This window comes from Dermacentor variabilis, chromosome 8 (genome assembly GCF_050947875.1).
Source record: "Dermacentor variabilis isolate Ectoservices chromosome 8, ASM5094787v1, whole genome shotgun sequence".
Lineage (NCBI taxonomy): Eukaryota > Metazoa > Arthropoda > Arachnida > Ixodida > Ixodidae > Dermacentor > Dermacentor variabilis.
Genome location: NC_134575.1, coordinates 97847954 through 97872917, shown reverse-complemented (window position 1 = coordinate 97872917; position 24964 = coordinate 97847954). Strand labels below are relative to the sequence as shown.

Genomic DNA, 24964 nt, shown 5'->3' with positions numbered 1-24964 from the left:
AGCGGCGAGGCTCCCTCGAACGCTCCAGAAAGGGCAGAACTCCCGTTACAGGGCCTCGAAAGGGCTCTGTAATTTAATCTCTGTAATTTCCATAATCACTACTTCTGTTTCTGTACACACAGCACTTATTGACCTCCAATATGGATACACAAATAATTCAATGGAACGTCAGAGGCCTTCTTAGAAACCTTGATGACGTGCAGGAACTCATCCACAAACACAATCCAAAAGTGCTGTGTCTACAGGAAACACACTTAAAATCTACACACACAAATTTCCTGCTACAGTATGTTACGTTTCGCAGAGATCGCGATGATGCTCTCGCATCATCGGGCGGTGTTGCCATTGTTATTCAGAAAGGCATAGCGTGTCAACGTTTGCAGCTACAAACGCCCCTTGAGGCAGTGGCGGTTCGTGCTGTTCTCCTCAATAAACTTATAACTGTCTGCTCGCTCTACATACCCCCCCATTACAAATTACGTAAACATGAATTTCAGTCCTTCATAGACGAATTGCCAGAACCTTACGTTGTGCTTGGGGATTTCAATGCGCACAGCAGCCTGTGGGGAGACTCTCGTATCGATGCGCGAGGTCGCCTCGTTGAACAGTTCCTCTTTTCGTCCGGTGCGTGTCTGCTGAATAAGAAGACACCCACATATTATTCTCTCGCAAACAGAACATTTTCTTCAATTGACCTCAGCCTAGTTTCCCCTTGTATGCTGTCTGAACTCGAATGGGAGGTCACCAAGAATCCTTACGGAAGCGACCACTTCCCCATACTGCTAAAAATACATAAAGAAAAAGAATGTCTACCACAGGCTCCTAGGTGGAAGATCGATACAGCCGACTGGGAGAAGTTCCGAAACTTAACTTATATCTCATGGAATGACATGTCTTGTTTAGGAATTGATGCTGCTGTGCAGTATCTCACAGCCTTCATTATAGACATGGCATCTAAATGCATATCAGAAGTACATGGCTTGGCATGTAAACGGCGGGTCCCGTGGTGGAACGAAGACTGCAGGATCGCTCGTAAGAAACAAAACAAAGCGTGGGGGTTGCTGCGCGCTTCTCCCACTGCAGAGAATCTAGTCAACTTTAAGCAAGTAAAATCCCAAGGCAGGAGAACCCGCCGACTGGCCAGAAGAGAAAGCTGGCAGAAGTATTTATTGAGCATTAACTCGTTTACAGACGAGGCCAAAGTCTGGAACAAGGTAAATAGAATTAGAGGGCGACAAACATATTCACTCCCCCTGGTAAATACACAAGGCGATACACTGCAAGATCAGGCAGACTCACTTGCGGAGCACTTTCAGAGCGTGTCAAGGTCAAACAATTATTCGCAATCTTTTCTCATATATAAAGAAATAGAAGAACGTAAGCCTTTAACAAGAAAAAGCCGAGAGAATGAGCCTTACAACCGTCCTTTCAGTATTGCCGAATTGAGAGCTGCCTTGAGTGCATGCAAGAGCTCCGCACCAGGATCTGATAGAATCATGTACGAAATGCTGAAAAACTTACACAATGACACGCAAGTGACACTACTTACACTTTTCAACACTATCTGGGACGCAGGGTACCTTCCGACCGCATGGAAAGAAGCCATTGTGATCCCTGTTCTAAAACAAGGCAAAGATCCTTCATCAGTGGCAAGCTACCGCCCGATAGCCCTCACAAGTTGCATGTGTAAGGTATTTGAAAAAATGATAAATCGGCGACTGATCCATTTCCTTGAACAGAACAAAATGCTTGATCCCTATCAGTGTGGCTTCCGAGAAGGGCGCTCCACAACCGACCATCTTGTACGTATTGAAACAAATATCCGGGACGCATTTATACATAAACAGTTCTTCCTCTCGATATTTCTCGATATGGAAAAGGCGTATGACACAACGTGGCGATACGGCATCTTGCGAGACTTATCGGAAATGGGCATTCATGATAATATGCTCAACGTAATAAAAAGCTACTTGTCCAATCGTACCTTCCGGGTGAAAGTTGGCAATGTGCTGTCACGTCCTTTTACACAAGAAACTGGTGTACCCCAGGGAGGCGTGCTCAGTTGCACACTTTTTATTGTTAAGATGACAACGCTTCGTGCTTCCTTACCCCCGGCCATTTTGTATTCCGTCTATGTGGATGACATTCAAATAGGCTTCAAATCCTGTAATCTCGCAGTATCCGAGAGACAGGTACAGCATGGTTTGAACAAGGTGTCAGGGTGGGCAGAGAAAAATGGTTTTAAAATCAATCCTCAAAAGAGTTCTTGTGTGCTGTTCACAAGGAAAAGAGGCCTGGTCCCGGATCCTTGCTTGGAAATGTGTGGACATCAGATACCTGTAAACAAAGAGCACAAATTTCTAGGTGTTATACTCGACAATAAACTTACTTTCGTCCCACACATTAAACATCTTAAAGAAAAGTGTCTGAAAACAATGAACTTATTGAAACTTCTATCCCAGACTACATGGGGTAGTGATAGGAAGTGTTTAATGAACCTATACAAGAGCCTAATTCGGTCTCGATTGGATTATGGTGCCGTTGTGTATAACTCTGCCGCCCCGAGCGCGCTAAAGATGCTAGACCCAGTCCACCATCTGGGAATCCGACTGGCCACTGGCGCTTTCAGAACGAGTCCCATACAAAGTCTATATGTGGAATCAAATGAATGGTCTCTCCACCTACAGAGATCATGCATTAGCTTTACATATTTCCTTAAAGTACGCTCCAATCCTGAACATCCATGTTTTCATAACGTTACCGATATGACGTGCGCTACACTTTTCAGCAATCGTCCCTCCATAAGACAGCCTTTCTCGCTGCGTGTGAAGCAGCTTAGCGATGAAATGCATGTCCCGCTCCTCGAGCATCGCTTAATGCACCTAACCAAGCTCTTACCTCCTTGGGAATGGCAGGTGATACAATGTGACATATCCTTTATAAAAGTTACAAAGCACGCTCCTGAGGCTGAAATCCGAATGCATTTCCTAGAACTCCAGCACAAGCACTCCTGCGCAGAGTTCTACACAGACGCTTCGAAGTCAAATGCCTGGGTATCCTATGCAGCCGTCGGCCCATCGTTTTCGGAATGCGATGTACTGCATCCGGAAACAAGTATCTTTACGGCCGAGGCCTACGCACTACTCTCTGCTGTAAAGCACATAAGAAAATCGAAACTTCCAAAAGCAGCGATCTATACAGACTCTCTCAGCGTCGTGAAGGCCTTAATGTCACTCAGCAAACATAAAAATCCCGTATTTAATGAACTATATTCGGTCTTGTGCAAAGCGTACTCATCTAACCAGAATATCATAATATGCTGGGTCCCTGGCCATAGGGGAATTGAAGGTAACGTTCTGGCGGACGAGATGGCCACGTCAATCACATTGCAAGCTGTTAACTCTACCTCTGCTGTGCCTGTCACAGATCTGAGGCCTTTCTTGCGAAGGAGGCTGCGCGATCACTGGCAACACATGTGGGATGCCGAAACGGATAATAAGCTCCACCTGATAAAACCACAGTTAGGATTTTGGCCGTCTGCTACAAAATCGCGCCGAACAGATGTCCTGTTCTGTCGTCTCAGAATAGGACACACGTTCGGCACCCATAATTTTCTACTCACCGGAAGTGAGCCTCCAACCTGTGGTAGATGCGGGGAGAGGCTGACCGTACTCCACGTCCTCCTGGAGTGTCGGGAAGCCGAATCTGAGAGAAAAAGACATTTTTCATTAGCATACCGACAGCACATTCCTCTTCATCCTGAAATGCTTCTTGGTCCAGAACCGCTTTTTAATACAGACACAGTGCTAGGTTATCTTAAAGATGTGGTCTTACATGTTATTAGTCCCATGAATTCGTAGCGCCTCCTCTCTTGAGAGGATGCCACTGCGATAATTGTTTATCATAGCACATGCCTCCAGGCCCTTGTGTTTCAAGGGCTCTAAGGAGGCAGTAGTGCTCATGGATTTTTCACAATCACATATATTTTACCTATCCTATCATTCTTTTTAAATGCATCTAAATGTTCATAGTACAAGTCGCACGTCATCGCCATAATTTTATCATACAGATTTTACGCACTTTAGAGCGTATATTTTAAGGCCTCTTTACAGCCACCTCACACGAACTTCATAGCTATCATAATTACACCGCAAAATCATTAGCACAGACATGGCGCTCTTTGGCCATACCTGGCCCTTGCGCCACAAAACCCCATACATCATCATCAACCAAGACACAGCAAAGTGTGACAGTCACGGCACTTATGGGAAAAGGCTCACCGCAAGACCGATCGACTATGCGTGCCCGCTGCACTAGGGCTAACTGCGAAGCGGCCCACGAAGTGCGAAAACGAAAGAATTGCAGGAGCAAAGGTCCTTGTAACCACCTAGGTGCAGGCCTGTGAGCATCTGCCGCGGCAATGAAGTGCTCAGCGAAAGAGAGCTCGGGTGGAGAGGATCCCGGGGCCCACCACTCGGGAGGCCAATTGGGGCGCATCTTGGTGACACTGGCTCACGTGGTGATTCGACCCTGGGAGGGATAAGCACAGTTTGTGCAAGAAATTAGCTTCGGCACGCTAGTTGTGTCAGCCATGTTGTCGTTATGGTGGCATTTCCCGGAGATCAAGCTAAACACAGCGCAGGAGTTGGGGGACAAGGCACAGGAAGGCACCTCAATTCCCACACCATGCAACGTCCGGGGAACAGATGTCAGTGACCAGCCAAATGCTACAACCCAAGTTAGCCCATGATTCATACACACCTGCGCACTTGCCTTACATTGTGCGAAGGGTGTGGCAGATTCAGAGCCTGTCCAGTGGCCTCATGCTACCACCCTTGATCCTCCCACCACCGCCACCGCAGTGAGGAGAGCGAACAACACTGGCGAAGCAGTGTTCGGAACCACAAGCATGGGTGCAACTTATCGACGACAGAGTCAAGGCCACCTAAGACCATTCACAACCACAAAAAGGACACAAGCTGCTACAAACACCGTCGCATGAATGACTACGTTACCACTGAAAAAGACCGCTGCTAGCAGCCACCCCAGTTTCGAACAGACCTGCGTGAGCCAAAAGGCTCACCTTCATCGACGAGCAGAGATATTTTCCGTTAACTACACCACACAGTCCACTACCGCCGAAGGCACCCAATGACTCAACATTAGATGACTTAAGTTCGATCGAAAGTGCTGCGACACAGTCATGATGTACAGCAGATCGCCATGCTTGTGTATCAGCGAACGCCTTCCTGGCGCCTAAGTCAAGAACAAGAACGACATGGACGAACTGCTATTGATGAACTCATCCAAAAAGAAAAAGAAACAAACCCCTCTGTCAACTCTACGGCTGCTTGGACATTGTCAGGTGATTCCTGGGTTTCCCTTCCAGCCTGGTGGGATACAAGTAGCAACTGTAGTCGCTGCTGCAACGAGCGTGTTAGCCTGCTGCAGACTCAGAAAGTGACAAAGTGATCAGGTACAACTTGCACCGATTCGACTGCTGGCAGCTGAAGAACTCCGTAAGGACAATGTGTTTAAAGGAGTCGCCAAGAAAACCTGAACAATGCCAATGACTTCCTCATCCACAGCTAACAGAAGGACACCAAATAGAAGGAGCATTGTCATAATCGACCGACTCGTCGATTTCCTCGCACGTAGCAGCGTGTTGTGAACAGAAGAAAGGTGACAGAGCCATGCGTACAGGTCAGGCAGTACGAGGTTCCATTTATTGCTTCTAAAACATTGATGATAATTACTGTGCGGTATTTTAAAAAATTTAGATACTGTTCGTTTCGGCTTTTGTTTAAAGGCACATGCTCTGAAAGCATCGGAGTTTCCGTTAGAAAAAACCAAGTGCAACACATGACGAGAAAGAAGGCAAAGCGTGCAGTGTGTGGGGGCTCCCTCAAGGTAGAGGAGGCGCCAGGTGAAAACAGGGAGGAAGTCGCGTCAATCGCCAGACATTGTGATGTCGATGCTGGGCTCAAGAAAATCGAGGATTTGCAGCATGAGCTTGTGAAACAGGTCAAAGAGCTCAAAAATTAGCTAACTATGGAGCGCGATGCATGGAAGGCGGTCGAAAAAAGACCTTAAGCAGCCGAAGAAAAGCTGAACAGGGCGGCCATAGTGAACGAGAATGGATGGATAGATGCATACTACAAGCGTCCCCTTTGGAACTTGATGGTGGGTTGTGCCATCAAGCTCATATATTGCCTCATGTCCTACTTATGCTAAAAAAAGAAAAGAAAGGTATGAGAAAAACACCTTGATGAATTCCCATAACCAAATTTGTGAACCACTATTGTGAACTTTGTTTCCTTATGCGTCCATTGTTTGTAGTTTCCCTACTTCCACCAATCTTCCAATCGCCTCTTACTAATCTCTATTGCAGACTTGTTTCCTTTTCCCCAGCTCTCTCTCAAACCAATAGCTTCAAGGAGGCCAACGGTGCCTAAATCGACTGCTGGGCAGATATCTTCATATTCTCATAAAACATGCTCCATCGTTTCCTTAGCTTTGCCACGGCAAGCACATGCTTATTCTTCCTTCTTATATCTCGCTTTATAAGTGCGTATTCTAAGGCATCCTGAGCTCACTTCGAAAAGTAATGAGCTTCCCTTTGAGTTATCATAAATTGTTTCTTTCCTAATTAGTTTTTTTTTATCTTTAGTAGTGACTCATAGCAGGTTTCCTTTCTATTGCCGCCACCCATGAGATTATCTTGTCTCTCTGACTTTCCGTTTGACGCTCTTTGTTGCCACGTTGCTCAACATACAGGTTGCATACGTGCTGGTAAGCTTCCTAGTTCTTTTCCTCCACTGTGAATCAATGTTTTTCCTGTACATATACCTGGACACTCTCTCAGCCCATTTACATTCTTCCATATTCCTCAGTCGCTCTTCAGAATGAATTTTACTGTGATCTTCCCCCACTTCAAATCTTGTGCAGCCCATATCATCCTGCACAGCTTAATTTATAGGCTTCCTGTGGTGGGGATGCGCGACTCTCGCGTTTCCCCTGATATCTTGTTTTCCCCCCATCTCCTGCAATCCTGCTTCGCCGCATGGCCTGCGTGACGCCCGCGGTGGTCGATGTGGTTGAAGCGCAGTGCGGGAGAGGGCGTGAGTGTTGCGCTGCTAACGCCGCCGACCGGCGGGGTTACTTGGGCGCCGGGAGACAAGGCGCTTCCTTTTTCCCGGCGGATCAGCGAACAGCGTGGACGTCCCACGCGCGCGCCGACCCATGCTTTTGCGAGACCGCCTCGCGTAGCCTGGCTTCGAACGCGCCACCGTTCGTGTGACCATACGCGTGAACGACCAGGCGTTGGGATCCAGCATAGGGCGAACATATTTGCTCGCTGTCCGGTCGCGGCGAGTCGGACTTCCTAGATTTGTTGCGCGCCCATCGGCATGTTTTGTGGATAGCAACTCGGCTAGCAGACATTGATCTATGAAAGGTGCAATAAATGCCCTTGTGATTGTTTGCACTACTGTGTTGCCGTTCCTTTCTCCCGAGAGTGCGGAGGAGAATCCCACACTGTGAGTGCCCAATGCGAGGCGTCCCGCTGACCTTTGGTTGCCATCGAGTCCTGATTGTACCCCTGATTTCTAGCAAACAACCAAATTTCCAAATGTAAGTCTTCGAACCGTTACACCTTTCCACATACCCCACCGCACCTCGTACCTATTGTATCCCCATTGCGCTCTGTGTTTCATTATGACCGCAATTGTCTTCCCCTGTATTCTTTTTTTTCTGTAGTTCCATGTATGATATTCTTCTTTTAGCCATATACCAAGGTATTTATATTCTGTTACCCGAGATATATCCTGGCTCTGTATTGTCAGTGTCTGTGCGCTGTTTTCATTGAATGCCATAACACTTGATTTTTTTTAACGATAAATTTCAGACCAAGATTCTCGCCATCCTGTCCACAAATATTAGGTGGACGTTGCATATCACTTTGCATATTAGCTAGCCACACAATGTCATCTGCATAAAACAAACCTGGAAGCTTCTGTTCTACTACTGTACCTGCATGTTTGTATGAGAGATTAAACCCAATATTACTTCCTTCCAGCGTCCTTTCCGTCGTCGCCATACATCATAAACAGCAGTGGGGACAAAGGACACCCCTGCCTCAGACCCTTGTTGATATCAACTTTATCCTCACTCCTCATCTCTTCCAATTCAACACAAACTGTATCTTCTAGGTAAAGTTTTCTCAAAAGCTGTATACAATCATCACGTAAGTCTTCCTCTTACAGAATATCTAGCAAAATGTTGCTGTCTGTAAAATGTTGCATGTGCTCCTGTAGTGTCTAAAAAAGCTGCATATATTGGTTTACTTTCTACTCTGAATATTTCAATAGACTGAGTAAGGCCAAAAAATCATCATCGAGGTGCCTGCCTTTTGTAAAGCCATCCTGATGCTCACCCAAAACGCCATTATTCTCTGCCCATTGTTGCAGCTTTAATTTAATTGCCTGCATTGTTAACCTTTATATTACCGATGTAATGGTTAACGGTCTGTGTGAGTGAATTCTATCTTTCTGCCCCTTACCACTATAAATTATATTCATTCTACTTTGTCGCCAACTGTCTGGCATTCGTCTATCCTTCGGACATTTTTCTACTCCTTTCAACAGAGCTTCCTTTCTTTTTGGATCTAGTTTATTAATCAGCCTAACGGGAACTTCGTCTAGCCCTGTGGATGTCCGCTTGGGAATTTTCTCTTTGTTTTTCTTGCAGTTGAAATTTGTGAGCACCAGCTGCTTCTCCATCTGGTTCTCTTTCATGCTGTTTCTTTCCTCAAGTAAAATCTCATCATTGCCTTGAAAAGATTCGGTTGTTATATTCTGGATGTAATTTATTGCTGTTTCCTCGTTCAGTTTTACTTCCGTCTTCATCTAGGATATGTTGTATTGTTCCAGACATCCTGCCGAATAAGTTTATGTGGTTCTAAAGTTTTCTAAGTGCAGCCTTCTTTTTCTCACGTATTTCTGACAACTAATGTTCACTTTCAGCTTTTATCTTTGCTTGAACCAGTATTTGAGCCATAGAATTTTTCTCCTGGTATATTTCCCATTTTCTGGCTACTTCATCCTGCCTCAACTGTGCTTTCCTTTTATTGCCTGTGCTCTCGGATTGCTTTCTGTTGTTCGACGCTCACTTCTCGGATCTCCCTGTTCCACCAGGTTTTGGGTCTCTTTTTTCCTCTCCAACAAACATGTTGCTTCTCTTTCCACATTTCTGTCGTTACTACACTTAGAAGCTCACTATAGTATATCCAGTTTTTGCTTGACCATTTGCGCAGTTCTTCCTCGACTCTTGTAACTCTATTTGTTATTTGTTCAGCGTTAAAAATTAGGCGTGGCCATTTTCTGCTCCTTGCTCTCTTTCGCAACTACATATCCCAGTTTCAATATTCCCGCAGGGGCATCTGCGTCAGCAGGCGTTTGGTGTGTTGCGACACCACGTATGCGAACACACGAGGGTTGGACCCTCCCGCATGTAGCCGTACACGGTTTAGCCATGCTCAGGGAAAGGGGGATCCTGGAGGTTGAGCCGATGCCGGGTGTTCGGACCTTTAAGGCCCCCTGGCAGAGGCAACACACCTCTTTCGCCTCTGCTTCACATAGACGGCACCCCCGGACTGGCCCACCCGCGGTAAATCAGCAGTCGCCTTTTCCTTTCTCTCTCTCTTTTTAAACTTTCCTGTCATCTTCTCTGTTCCATTTACTTCCTTTCTCCACGGCGGGAAGGGTTAAGTTTGTGCGGCTATCCTACCTTGGGTATTTATGTTTGGTTATAGTGACGGCGTACAGCTGGCATCGTGCAGGCTTGAACACAAGCTCTGCCGCGTCCCCTCGTTAAGCTCCCTGGTGGGCAGTTAGCACTGTTGCCGAACAAATACATTTTCTTATGGCAACACAAACTTCTGTCTATGATCAGCGTCTTAAAAGTTGCCGCACCGTTCCAGTTCTCTTTTCAGAGCAACGCCCAATCATTTCCCAAGTACTATGTTGTCCACAGCGAAAACAACATACCAGTAAGAAAGGTCTCCCCATTCCTAGAGGCCAAGTGTCTAAAAGACAAAATCGGACCTACGTACAATGTCTCAAAAATGTCTAGCAGGGACTTTCTCCTAGAACTAAATGACAAAGATCAAACGCGAACGCTCTCGGCACTTACTAGTATTGGCGACGCGACAGGGACAATTTCACCACACAGAACACTAAATACAAGCAGGGGTGTGATATCAGTGGAAGACTTTATTGTCTTGAGCGATGAGCAACTGCTGGAAGGTTTCCAAGAACAAAACGTTACCAAAGTACAAAAAATTGTCATCCTTAGAGACGACCAAGAAATCCCGATAAAACATGTTATGCTTACCTTTGGAACAATTGTAATGCCTACCGTGCTGGATGCAGGGTACGTAATAGTAAATGTCAGACCATATATCCCGAACCCCAGATGGTTCAAGTGCCAAAGGTTCGGACATGCTTCAAATGCATGCCGAGGCCAAACAACCTGTGCTAAATGCAGCTCCAATGATCACCAATCTGGCAACTGCACTTGTTCCCTACATTGCATTAACTGCAAAGGAGACCATCCAGCTTACTCAGTCTTGCCCTTGCTGGAAAAAGGAAAAAGAATTGCACTAAAGGAAAAAGAATTGCACTAACCGTGAAAGAAAAAAATCTCGTTCTTTGAAGCCAGAAAGCGATTATCGTACCTTTTGCGACGTGGTTATACCAATGTGATAAAGGTGAAAGCAGCGTCACAGAAGCATCAGAAGTCCTCCGAGCCCATGCACAGTGGTCCCATAGTGACCCCTCCCACCCCCGTGGTGGAAGCAACCAATGCTGCTCCATCATCGTCAAAGGGCCTGCAGACACTAGTTCCACAGGGCCATAAAATCAAACGAACCCCAAGGCCCGAGACACATGTTTCGGCGCCTAACTCTCGGTCCTCTAGCGCTTCAGAGAGAGTGATGGAGTTCGACCCAAGAATCCTGGTGTCATCAACGCCGAAGGACAAGCGCTCTCTCGAGCACCTAAACAGGGACAAAGTCCCAATAACCACTCTAAATCAGAAAGCGATAACCTAAAGGTTGTCGTTCGTTTGTGTCGGCCTTCTTTAGATCCATCTTACGTAACATCTTTATCTCCTATTCACTCGGAATGCCATTTCTTACCTTTAAATTTCATAATGTCTTTCATTATGAACTTGAATTGCACAGGTGCCTTACATAACTTAGATGACATCAAAGACCTGTTATTTAACTTCTCTCCTGTAACCTTATGCTTACAGGAAACAAACCTAGGCAAAAAACAAAAATATTTAAAAAAGTTTCACTGTTGTATGGCGCTACAGTACTCAGGTGAACCGGCTTTCGGGTGGTCTAGCCATTGTTCTGCAGGGCGGTATTGCAGCTAGAGAAGTTCCCATTAACAGTCACATAGAAGCCGTTGCTGTCGCCGTTATAGCTCACAAAACCATCACCATTTGTTCACTGTATATACTGCTTTACACCCATTTTACTACTAAACATTTAGAAAATTTAACAGGTCAATTACTGGAGCCATTTATTTTAGTAGGGGACTTTTAATGCTCACTGTACTCTTTGGGGCAGTATCAAAACTGACCAAAGAGGGCAGCTGCGAACACTTTTACGTCTCCAGCTCAGCAAACTACTCAAATGCATTCTAAAAATATAAAGATTCGGCGGAGAAACAGAGACTGCCCAATACAGGTTCTTCAAATGTAATTTATAATAACGCCCTCACATTTCAAGAATTGAACAGAGTTCTCTTTGCCGGTAAGAAAATGGCAACAGGTTTTGACCACATCCACTACACAATGCTGGCACACCTATCTCAAGCATCAGTAGAAACACTTCTTAAATTTTTCAGCAAAATATGGGAATTTGGAGTAATGCCTACAGATTGAAAAAAATGCAGTTGTAGTGCCTTTTTTGAAATGAGGTAAACCCGCAATATCCCAAGCAGCTACAGACCCATTGCACTAACAAGTTGTCTAGCTAAACCCTACAAGAGTATCATAAACATAAGACTCGCATTCATCCTTGAATCAAGAACCCTAATAGACATGCACCACTGCGAATACAGAAAGGGCTGCTCAAGAACTGACCACGTCGTACGACTAGAACATGAAGTACGTAATAGGTTTCTACGCAAACAACACTGTCTCGCAGTTTTCTTCGATTTAGAAAAAGTGTTTGATACCACGTAGCGGTATGGAATTTTAAGAGACCTAGGGGACTTGGGAGTTCATGGCAGAATGCTAAACTGTGTCTGATTTTATGACAAATAGAAGATTTCAGGTGCGTCTCGGCACAATACTTTCATGCACATTTACATAGGCAGATGGCATTCCACAGTGTTGCATTCTGAGCACGACACTCTTCATACTCAAAATGAAGTCTGCTAATAAGATCATCCCATCCTCTTTTATGCACTCAATATATGTCGATGACTTGCAAGTGGCTTGCCGTGCCTCAAATCTACTCACTTGTGAAAGACAACTACAAATAATGATAAATAAAGTCACACAATGGGCTAACAAAAATAGATTCAGTTTTTCAGCAGACAAAACTGTTACAGTTCTCTTCTCCCAGAAGCGAAGGTTACACTGCAATCCAGTTCTCACATCGGATGGTACAACGTTAACAGTCAAAGAAGACCACACATTTTTAAGCATAACGTTTGACACAAAGCTGAACATAGGAAGCCCACACTAACACAACTAAAATTCAAGCAAATAAAGCACTAACTATCCTCAAGGTGTTATCGCACAAGCACTGGGGTTCTGACCAAACTTGTCAACTACACATATGCCGGTCCCTTATACGTAGCATCCTCGACTATGGTATTGTGGTTTATGGTGCAGCTAGGCAGTCATACATCAAGCGACTTGATCCAGTTCACAATCTCGGCCTACGACTGGCAAGCGGTGCCTACAGAACATCGCCTGTCCCAAGTTTGTGCCGTATTTACTCGCATAATGACTGCACTTGCGTAATTATCGCACCCCGAACTTGTTGCAGCGATATGCCGTGTGCTAAGTCTAGCTAATGATGATGGCACTTATTTTCTGTCGAGTGCTACACGAACGACGCTTGAACACTTATGAAGCGGTCTGCACGCACCCAACATTCTTAAGCAGATGCCCCATATCATTCCTTTCATCACTTTCCGCACTTCTATGGAAGAAAAGGCTACAACCGAACATGCCTGAGCTTTATTATTTGTAGGCATCATAATTGATGCCTACATTGCTGTGTTGTTGTCACAGCAATGTAGGCTGTGATGCCTACATTGCTGTGACATTGCTGTGTTATTGTCGCAAACTTGCCGGTATTAACGATATTATTCATTACTGATAAGGAAGAAACTGTTTCAATGCACGTAATGTACTTAAGAGAAGAAAAATAATTGCGTTCGGCGCGTTCGGCTTGCTCCGGCGGCCGCCATTTTTGTTTTGATGTCCCGCACTGACAGCGGCAGCCACCTGCTTGTTGACCCGTTGTTATCCCGCAGCAAATGCGGGATGAAAAAAGAAAATGTTTCTTTTCACGGGACATTTAACCTGCATAATGTTCGCGCCCATGAATTTGCGTCAAAGTTTTTGACAAAAAAGTGTGATGATTATGCGAGTAAATACGGTACGTTGACTGCAATAAGCATTCCTTACAGCACTGCAGAGCGCTCTTACACTTTCCTATGTACTGAGAATTTGGGCATCACCACAACATATATGCTACAGCATCGTAACACAGTGAAAATTACGGGTACTATACAGAAACCAACCCAACACGGTTCGGCCACTTGTCTTACGACGCGAAGAACACTGTCAGGCTTATATGTTCCTCATAAGGTCCTGCAGGTTGCTGAAAGGCCACCAAGATTGCCCCCATGGTACAACTTTTCACAGCTATGTGACTGGACACTAACACATTCAAAGAAAAAGGACGTTCCATAAGAACACATAATGCAAGAGTTCCGAGCTATTCAAGAAAAATATTAAAGTTACACTGAATGTTACACTGATGGGTCTAAAACACGACAATACGTAGGTGTTGGAATACTAACAAAAATTTGGAAAATAGCATTCGGATAAATAATCTTTCTTCTGTCTTTACTGCTGAAGATTATGCGATATGGATGGCAGTAAAAAAATTTACCGCCGACAAGCAGATGGATGCTATCATATATACCGATTCGCTGAGCACACTCAGAGCTCTAAACCTTAACTCCGTGTCTGAACCCCTGCTTCGCGATATCCTAAACATTATGGCCTATAATAAATACGGAAGAACCATACGATTCTCCTGGGTCCCAAGCCATGTTGGGATACCAAGGAATGAAGCAGGAGATAGATGCACATTCAATGCAGCACAAGAAGGCATAAGACAAACAACACTTCCACACACAGACAGTATCCAAGCGATTCATAAGGCCCTGGCATCAATGTGGCAACTAGAATGGGACTTTTGCATAAATAACAAGTTACAGACAATAAAACCCTTGCTTGGCGAGTAGAAGTCATGCAGTCACCAGCAACGCTTCTATGAGGTGATCCTATGCAGACTCCGAATTGGGCATACACGTCTGACGCACAATTTTCTACTTCAAAACGAAAACCCGCTAACTTGCGAGAAGTGCCGTGAACCACATGCAGTAATGCACATTATTATGACATGTCCTCATACTGAAACACAGAGATGGAAGCTTTTACAGAATCTCAATAACTTACACATACCTTTACACCCCGCCTGAATATTTGGAGATGATCCACTAGTGCCTTTCACTGATTTGTTGAGCTTTTTAGAAGAAACCTGTTTTTGCACAGACTATAAAGTAATGCAGCTTTCGTTGCTTGAGCATTTGATTTCTTAATATTATTACGATATCATCGAGCGATGCTGAAGGGACGAGCCGCCGCGAGAACGACGACGAAGTGGGTCTGTGCCCTTGGCGCGGGCGAGTGTCGGCCTGGTGGCCTGGCTCCAGTGTAAATACCCTGCATATAGCCTCTTTCATCTGTGTTTTTCCACATGTAACATTCTGGTGGAGGTCAGCGATCCCCGTCCTCACCACGGAACTCCGGAGGGGTCGGTACATCGAGCTTGTCACCATGCCTCCCGGTGACGAGCCCGCCTCAGCAACGGCTTCGGCTTCTCCGACTGCTCCAATCATCACGGTTGCCCAACATTGCTACCCTGGTGTGTTCTCTGGCCTGGAGGGAGAGAACGTTGACGAATGGATCAAGCTCTATGAACACGCCAGTGCTAATAATAGCTGGGATCCAACGATCATGCTCGCCAATGTCATCTTTTATCTCCACGGCACCCGACGCGGGTGGCACCAAACGCATGACCACGAGATAAATATTTGGGACAGTTTCAAAGAAAAGCTCAGGGAACCGTTCGGCGACCCCATTGAGCGCAAGGCTGCCGCGGGAAAGGCTCTTGCGTCTCGTGTTCAGACATCGACAGAGCCGTACATTTCGTACATCTTCGACGTCTTGGCTCTCTGCCACAAAGCTGACGATACGATGTCTGAAGCAGATAAAGTGTCGCATGTGCTAAAAGGCATCGCCGACGATGCTTTCAATTTGCTTGTTTTCGGTCACATCTCGACTAACGACGCCATCGTCAAAGAATGCCGTCGCCTTGAACAAGCTAAGAGCCGCCGTATCACACATCATGTGGCTACACAACACTGCTGCTACGTCGACATGTGAGGGTCCACTGCGTCAGACTACCCCCTGTGACGATGTAACCCGTATTGTTTGCCGCGAGTTCGAGGCCGCCTATTTGCCAGCTTTCTCCGCGACGCCTCCCGATCCATCAGCAACCACGATTGCGCTGATTCAGGCCGTCGTCAGATAGGAGTTTTGGAACATGGGTCTCAACTCCGTGTGTTCAACGTCTCCACCCACGGTTCCCCTGTTCTCTAGCAGCCTTCCTCGTCCCCGGCAGACCTTTTCTGCCACATCTTGCCGCAACCCGTCCGAATGGCGTACCCCTGATGACAGGCCGATCTGCTTCCATTGCTGTCGCATCGGCCACTTCGCTCGTCACTGCCGCAACCGATGGCCACCACCTCCTCGGACATACACCGCTGCTCATTCCCGCCCCTTTGGACCTTCTGTTCCCTATACCACCCGCCATGAACTCATTGCCGCTGATCCTCCTGCACCGAACCTTCGCTACAGCCGCTCTCCCTCACCTCGACGCCATCAGTCTCGTTCGCCCCAAACCCGTCGCTTCTCTCCGTCGCCTATCGCCTCCCGGATCCAGCCGGAAAACTAGGCACTGCAGCTTCTGGAGGTGAAGCTGCGTTGTCGACCCTGCCCTCAAATCCTCTGCTCACGTTACACAGTGATTGTGTTCACTTTTTGCCCGGGCCTACCCGCATCGTTGAATTTTTGGCGATGTAAATAAACTTCAACTTCAACCAAAACCTTCTTGACGTTGACGTTGATGGCTATCCTGTGACAGCACTCGTCGATACAGGTGCGCATCTTTCTATTATGAGTGCTGAGTTCCGACGACGACTGAAGAAGCTCCTCACCCCAGTGTCGGCACGCGTCCTTCGCGTTGCGGATAGCGGTACTGTGCCTGTCTTCGGCATGTGTACGGCACGTGTCAGCATCGCCGGCCGCCACACTACTGTTCTCTTCACCGTGATTGCTCATTGCCCCCACGACCTCATTCTCGGCCTCGATTTTCTCTCCGCGCATTCTGCTCTTATTGGCTGCTCTTCCAGTACCCTTCGCCTGGAGTTGGCGATTCTCGCAGAACCTTCTGACACACCCCAGTGCCACCTACGCACCACCGGCTTTATTCGCCTGCCGCCAAAATCAATAGCCTATATTGAACTCATGTCTTCCCCACCAGTCCCTGATGGCGAGTACCTCGTCACTCCTCTGCCCGACATTACGCTACAGTATGACGCTACCGTGCCTCACATTATACTTACTATTACTGCGAACCACACTTTCATGCCTATCTTTAACTTTGGATTGGCAAAGCAAATTCTACCGCAAGGTATTTGCCTTGCCAACATTGATTGCCTCGGCGACCATCGCGTGGCAACTTTATTGACCGATGCTTCTTGCGAGCTTAGCAGGCCCATCGTGCCAGCGTCGGCCGCCGATCCCAAGATACAGAAAATGGTTGCGACGGACCTGTTTTCTGCGCAGGCTGAAGACCTTTACCAACATTATCGTCCTACAGAGATATTTTTGACTTCGACGATCGCCCTTTAGGCCAGACGCTCGCGGTCAAGCATCGGATTCTTACTGGCGATGCTACTCCTATTCACCGACGACCGTAATGAGTTTCTGCGTCGGAAAGCCGAGTAATTCAAAGTGAGGTCAACAAAATGCTAGACAAAAACATCATTGAGCCTTCTTCGAGTCCCTGGGCGTCACCTGTAGTGTTGGTTAAGAAGAAGGATGGCACGCGGCGCTTCTGTGTAGACTACCGCCATCTGAACAACATTACTAAGGACGTGTACCCGCTCCCACGTGTAGACGACGCCCTTGACTGCCTCCACGGTTCCAGCTATTTCTCTTCTATTGATCTTCGTTCTAGATACTGGCAGATTGCTGTTGACGATATGGACAGAGAAAAAAACGCGTTCATCACACCTGATGGCCTATACCAATTTAATGTAATGCCGTTTGGATTATGCAATGCCCCTGCCACCTTTGAGCGTATGATGTACTCCTTGCTCCGTGGTTTCAAATGGTCCACATGTCTGTGCTACCTCGACGACGTCATCGTTTTCTCGCCCACGTTCGACACTCACCTTGAGCGTCTAACAGCTATACTTGATGATGAGCAAAACATGAACAAGATGAGTGCAGGAGCCAACGTTTCGACAAGTGGACTTGTCTTCTTCAAGGCGACATATGCTTTCCTCGCCACAGTATATATAGGTGGGGTTCTTCTAAAGGACAGATGTATTTCGAAAGGCGAAGCTGCAACCTAACTCGTCGAAATGTCGTTTCTGCCGCCGCCAAATTACTCTTCTGGGCCATCTCGTTGACGCTTCCGGACTACACCCTAATCCCGATAAAACTCTCGCTGTCCCAGACTTTCCGGTTCCGAAGACAGCCGCAGACATTCGAAGTTTTGTCGGGCTATGCTCGTATTTTCGCCGTTTTGTTCAAGATTTTGCGGCAATTGCTAGACCTCTCACTAATCTTTTGAAGAAAGGCGTACAATTCTCGTGGGGTACTGCAGAAGCCGCCGCATTCTCTCGTGTCGTCACTCTTCTCTCCTCACCACCCATTCTCGCCCACTTCGACCCTGATGCCCCTACAGAATTACGTACAGATGCCAGCGGTCATGGCGTAGTTGCCGTCTTAGCCCAGCGTCAGCATGGCTAGGATCGCGTTATTGCCTATGCGAGCCGCCTCCTCACACCATCGGAGCGCAACTATTCCATTACGGAACGAGAATGCCTTGCTGCACAAGAGTTTTTGTATTCCGTGGTCTACAAGTCTGCCGCCTGCACCAAGACTCTGACAGCTTGTCGCGTTACCCTGTTGACGACCCTGACTCCTCCAATATTACCAGTGCTGCTTGTGTATTCTCTGTGTCGCAGCTGCTTCATTTCGCCGAAGAACAATGTCGTGACGCCTACATCAGAGCACTCATCGACTGTTTTGAACACTCTCTGGCCGACTCCACTCTACGCCTCTTCGTCCTCTGCAACGGTACTCTGTACCGTCGTAACCTTCATCCGGACGGCTCTGAGTTCCTACTTGTCATACCTAAACACCTGCGCTCAACCGTTCTAGAAGAGCTCCACGACGCACCAACGGCAGGACACCTCGGCGTATTTCGAACCTGTGACCGTGTACGGCGCCGTTTTTTCTGGCCGGGCCTTGCCCGTTCTGTACGACGTTACGTCGCTGCTTGTGAACTTTGCCAACGACGCAAGAAGCCTTCCCAGCCCCCCGCTGGTTACCTGCAGCGGCTCGACATCCCTGCCGAGCCCTTCCATCGTGTCGGCTTAGACCGTCTCGGCCCATTTCCAGAGTCTACATCAGGAAACAAGTGGGTTGCCGTCGCGACAGACTACGCGACCCGCTACGTAACCCGCGCTCTTCCGACTAGTTGCGCAACTTATGTTGCGGACTTCCTCCTGCATGATATCATTTTGATTCATGGTGCTCCGCGTCAATTGCTAACAGACCGTGGCCGTATGTTCTTAGCCAAAATCATTGACGACATCATGCGTGCCTGCTCAACACAGCATAATTTTACCACCTCCTACCACCCTCAAACGAATGGCCTCACTGAGCGTTTGAACCGCACCCTTACAGACATGCATCCTAAATACGTCTCAGATGACCACGGTGACTGGGACCAGGCTCTACCTGGCATTACATTTGCGTATAATTCTTCCCGTCTTGAAACTGCTGGCTTTTCGCCTTTTTACCTCTTGTATGGCCGTGAACCGACGCTACCACTGAACACTGTGCTTCCGTCCATCACAGGTTCAACTAGCGCTTATGCCCGTAATGTTATCGCCCATGCTGACCATGCTCGCCAACTTGCGCGCACCTCACAAGTCTCTCAAGGCAAACAAAAGCAACGCTACGACTTCCATCACCGTGATGTCCATTTTGTGCCCGGCGCCCTCGTGTTGCTTTGGTCACCATCGCGTAATGTTGGCCTTTGTGAAAAACTGCTTTCCTGCTACACAGGCCCATATCATGTCCTTCGCCAAGTAACCGATGTCACCTACGAAATCACTCTAGACACGCCCACTACGTCCTCCGCTGTGGCGACCACTGACATTGTCCACGTCGCGCGACTCAAACCCTACAACTCTCCACGCGCCTTTGATATTTAGCAGCACCGTGACGGCGGTTTTGCGCTGGGGGGTAGTATTACGATATCATCAAGCGATGCTCCAGGGACGAACCGTCGCGAGAACGACGATGAAGTGGGTCTGTGCCCTTTGCGCGGGCGAGTGTCGGCCTGGTGGTCTGGCTTCAGTGTAGATACCCTGTATGTAGCCTCTTTCATCTGTGTTTTTCCACACGTAACAATATCTTGTGGCTGGCACAGCATGGCCTTAGTCGCTCTTGCGCCATTAAACCCAAATTAACTAACCAGCTTTAAAATGACGCGTTTATGGTCAGTGCCTATGCTACTATACCCTTCCTCGTTAATGACCATTTCTCTCAACTAATCATGAATTCCTTCTATCAGCCGGCAGTAATCAATTGTCGAAAGCCGGTTTTCCGCTTCCCACGTTGTCTGCCTGGCATACTTAGGCCCTGTATTCACGATAATGAGGTTATGTTGCTTACAAAGATCTAGCATTGACTTCCCATTGTTGTTAGTATAGCCATATAGATCCTTTATGTGGGAATTCATGTCACCTAATAGAATAATTTGGGCACCATTCCCGAAATCCTTGATATCGGCATTTAGACATTCCACTAACTCTTGATTCTTCTTTCTGCAATTATTTCCAGTCCACAAGTTCGTTACGCCTGCAGCTAAGTTTTCTTTCCACTAATTGTACATGACAACCATAGATGTTCTTGACATTTCGAATTTATTATTTTCCATTTCACTCCCTGATGGATGAGCGTTCCGAATCCCTCTCCCTTTCTTTGAGATTTATTTCTGTTGCACTTCCCAAACATAATTCTCAATCACTGGCGGTTCTTTCGATTCTCTAATTGGTGTGTTTCTGTAACCGAATACACCCCTATTTGTTCTTTATTTAACTGCTCCTCAATCTCTACCCACGTCTCCTTTCTTCTGCCGGCCTGCATCTTTATGCAGCCTTTGCATGGCGAGCTCTCTTTCTTGTTTTCCTCCTTTTGCTTTTATTTTACAATTATGCTATTCCGAGGTTCCTTTAGGGGCACCTTTTTCATCACTACTTACACTGGCCTCCTGATCGTCTGTGGGCCCCTTAAAAAAGCAACCGCACGACCAGCAAGTCGCCAGCTCACTTCTCCTCCAAGCCTGTGGTTGAAGTAGACCCCGTCTCGCTGGAAACCACTACACCTTTTCACTTCCCTGTTTACAACAGCATGTCTACCAACCGGGAAAACCAGGAATTCTCAGGGATTTTGAGTAGTCTAAAAAACTCACGGAATTTGTGCCTCTATCAGGGAAAATTTGCTGTAATTTTATTGAAATGGTCGAAAGTCGTGGTAATGCTGGCTCGAGTAACAGACAGGAATCGTAATGAATCGTCATTGATTGTCTGTCGTCGGCTGGAGGAGTTGCCAGTGTACAGTGAACAACCGACTTTTTGGATTCCCGATAATTTGGATGGATTCGCGGCACCACCACGTAGCCCATAGAATCAATTTATCAGAACGTCAAAAATTTCGGACGCAAGAACTCTTCGACGTCCGATTTTTCAGACGTTTTGCCTTAACCGCAGGTCCGAAACGGCGTTAATCGAAGCCACCACCGCTGCCATTTAGATTACCTCGCCGCCTCGAACCGGCGCTCTCGCATGCAGATCCGCTGGCAGCCGTAACCACAACTGCAGCAACGCTAGGCCCAGCTGCTTCGACGTTCACTATGAAGCTTCTTGCCATTGGGTGTCGTGTTTTTTATTGAAAGAATTCGCTGCTGTCAGCAATGCCATGGACTCCGCCTTTGTGGTCTTCGCGATTGGCTTAGAAGCTTGGAAAGCACAGTGCGTTGCATAATGCCTGTTCCTGAAAATCAGCTTCGCCTCCCTATGGAAATGTTACTTGGTGAAGCATGCGTAAGAGTATTGCAGTGAATCATAACAAGCGTGGGAAGCGGCTATGCCACCGGACACAGTATGTATTTTTTAATTATACGCGCATACACCCGGTCTCCCCTGTCACAGTACGAGCACCGATATGCCTAATACATGTACCGACAGGCCTTCAGAGCGTTTTCGAATGTGCCTGTGGCGGTTTGAGCCCTTAAGGGCAGTAAATGACATGCGTTTATTTTTTCCAACGGGCCGATTTTTCGGAAGCTTTGGCGGCCCCTAGGGAGTTCGGAAAATCGGACGTGCGCTGTGCAATTGACCAAGATGATGCTTCAACTGGTCCGTGGGGTGAACGAGTGGCGGAAGGAGGACAAGAACAGAAAGGACCTATGCATTGAGGAATGAACGGGAAAGGAAGCGTGCTGCCGCCGTTTTGAAGGAGCTTGAGCTCAAAAACAATGTTGGTTGATTCCGAGATACAGGTGTCCGTCATCCAAGCCAAAATAAACTCTTTAAAGCAGTGAAACACAACACTTAGGCGTCATGCGCGGGCTGAGAGTATGTTAGGACAGTGGAGGTTGACTTACAAGCTGTTGGAAATCTAAATTGTGACAAAGTTCGGGCCTCACACCTCTGAGCTTGCTATAAATTGATAGAAATAGCTCATATTCGAAAAGATTTGCTTCTGTATGCATCTCCTTTTCTTTCGTATTTGAGAATGTCCGACTCGATTTGCAATTTTTTTCAAAGACGTTTTATTTGCTGTGCTTTTTACTAACCCCTCCCGTCTATTCTCTTTTTGCATTACATAAACACTACTCCTTAGTATTCAAATTGGATTAAGTCGTTCTTTTTTTAAAGAAAATTCATATGCTTACTAGACAGTGACAGCATCGGGTGATATGGTTTCAGCCCGTCTTGACATAAAACATAGTTCTGCATCACTCTGGGAATCTTGCAAAGGCACTCAGGGAAAACCTGGAAAACTCAGAGAATTTGGAAATGTCAACTTGGTAGACACCCTGTACAACGTCGGAACCTTTCTCTCGGCTCATAGTCCATATAGCCCCATTAGTAGCCACTATGGCTCTTTGTACGTTACTGTCACGTGCAGGCACATCCGGCTCCGTGCACACCACGATCTGCACCTGTGGGGACAGCTCGCGCAAGTCGTTTGCCTCCTTTGCCAATGGCTGGGCTAGTCCTGTCTTTTTTGTTTGGGACGTTATTTAGCCCACCTGTGACTACGACAAGGTCGCGTCCGTGGGCTATTCCCGCAAGCTTTGCTTTTGCTTGCTCCATGGCAGTGCCTAATGTCACTCTTGGAAATATCCCTACCGCCACTGTTTTTTCAGCTTTCACCCTCTCCACAGTTGCCTCTGAGCACGTAGCCAGGTTTGAGTCGGCGGCGATAATCATCCTTTCACTCTCTCCTACTGCCGAGGCCTTTCTCTGCTTCCCTCTGTCATGCTTTTCTGGTCGTGGTGGTGGTAAACTTTATTGAAAGTGGGAAGGAGAAAGGGGGAGGTTTCTGTGTGGTTTGGACTTGACAAGGGGCATTGACCTCTGCGTTACTGCTTTTCATTTGTGGTCGCATCAAGATAGGTGAAGCTCTTTCCAGGTACTCGCACCCTACTTTGCATGCCTTCCACGTGCTTTGTTGACACTCCCTCTCCTGTCATGTTGGCAGACTGCTTTGCATTGTTGCGACCATTCTCCTTCACGATGGCGGCCCTGTGCAGCTTTTCTTCGGCGGCTTGGTCTTTTTTCCACCACCCTCTGTCCATAACGCTCCAGCTCTTTTACCTGTTTCTCAAGCTCATCCTGGAAAGCCTCCATTTTGTCCAGCCTAGCATCGACATCAGAGTGTCTGGCAATTGACTTTATTTCCTCCCTATTCTCATCCGGCCCCTTGTCTACCTTGGGGGACTCCCTGTACACTGCATGCTTTACCATCTTTCTTGCCATGTGTTGCACTTCGCTTTTTCTAATACAAACACCGAAGCTTTGAGAGCATGTGCCTTCTAGCAAAGTCCTATCCGCACATAATCTAGATCTTTAAAATGCTGCAAAGTAGTTATCACCAATGATTTAGAAGCAATGAATGCCGCACAGACTTAAGGTACGAAATGTGTTCACACGTGCTCAAACACGCTCTCACTGTCCTACCAAAGCAGTACTACCGATACCAATGCACACAGACTGCAACCACTAATAGCTAATGGTATTGCGACTTCCAAACTACTATATGAAAGCTACAAAGGCTAACGTCCGAAAACGGTTGCACATGTTGAAACACGTTTCGCGAATGGGTGCTGTGGCTATGCTGCAGAACTAAATATACACAAAACACACACACAAAAAAAATACACAAGAAAACGAGTCAGTTACTATTTAAAGGCTAAAAAAATCAGGAAATCAAAAACAGAAGCAAGCTCAAAGCATGCACAAAAAACTCGCCATGTTTTCGTCGATGCCACGGGGCCCTGGAAAAACACGTCCATCCGCCGCAAACATCACTGACACCAGCAGGATGGAAGTGGTAACAGTGGTATACCAACTATGTCTCATTGAGTGGGGGGAGGGTCAAACCACAAACGATCTGTGCTCTCTTTCTCGCTCTCTATCTCTCTCTATGTATAATATATATGTATTGCGAATGACTATAACAACATGTGAAATTGTGTCGAAATGCTGCACTCAGTTATATTTCCAGTCGCCGACCGATTTCTCAGACTACAATGGGATGGCAAAAATGTCCGAATAAGACAACAGTCCGAAAAGCTTGTGAATGGGGAAAATGAACTTTATATTTGCAGATCAACATTGAAATAGTCACGGATTGTGTGTTGCCTCATTTTGCACCTCCGTGCGACGACATCCGCTTGTATTTGCGCGAGGGTCGACCTCTCGTCGTACACATTTGACAGCAACATCAGCGCACTGTTAATGTCCGATGTCGTTGGTTGAGGACAGCTGAAGGACTCATCATCGGATCCGGAATCATTTTCTTGAAGCATGAGCACTTGTGTCGCGATCTCGTCGTCAGTAGGCTCCGCGCACAGTTGAAGGTTCAGCAGTGCAAAATCCACCGTGCCTATTTGCTATCGTTGCTGGCTGAACGGCCTTCCACGAATCAGCAAGCATGCAGACTGCCGTGAAGAGGTTCACGGGGTGCACTTTTTCGTTGTTGA

The 24964-nt window shown here is 46.9% G+C and overlaps 1 protein-coding gene and 1 long non-coding RNA gene across 7 annotated transcripts in view; one reads left to right on the top strand and one right to left on the bottom strand.

Annotated features, from left to right (window-relative positions):
- Nucleotides 1-24964, top strand: part of LOC142590436 (uncharacterized) — a 63587-nt gene that overhangs the window by 28143 nt on the left and 10480 nt on the right. The gene's annotated exons all lie outside the window — the stretch shown is intronic.
- The window catches only part of LOC142590448 (uncharacterized), a 40176-nt gene continuing 19463 nt past the window's right edge, over nucleotides 4252-24964 (bottom strand). Inside the window, exons 2-3 of the long non-coding RNA XR_012830148.1 lie at nucleotides 15120-15261; nucleotides 4252-4530 (exon numbers count right to left, since the gene is read on the bottom strand). This is a non-coding gene — a long non-coding RNA (uncharacterized LOC142590448). The remainder of the gene's footprint in view (nucleotides 4531-15119; nucleotides 15262-24964) is intronic.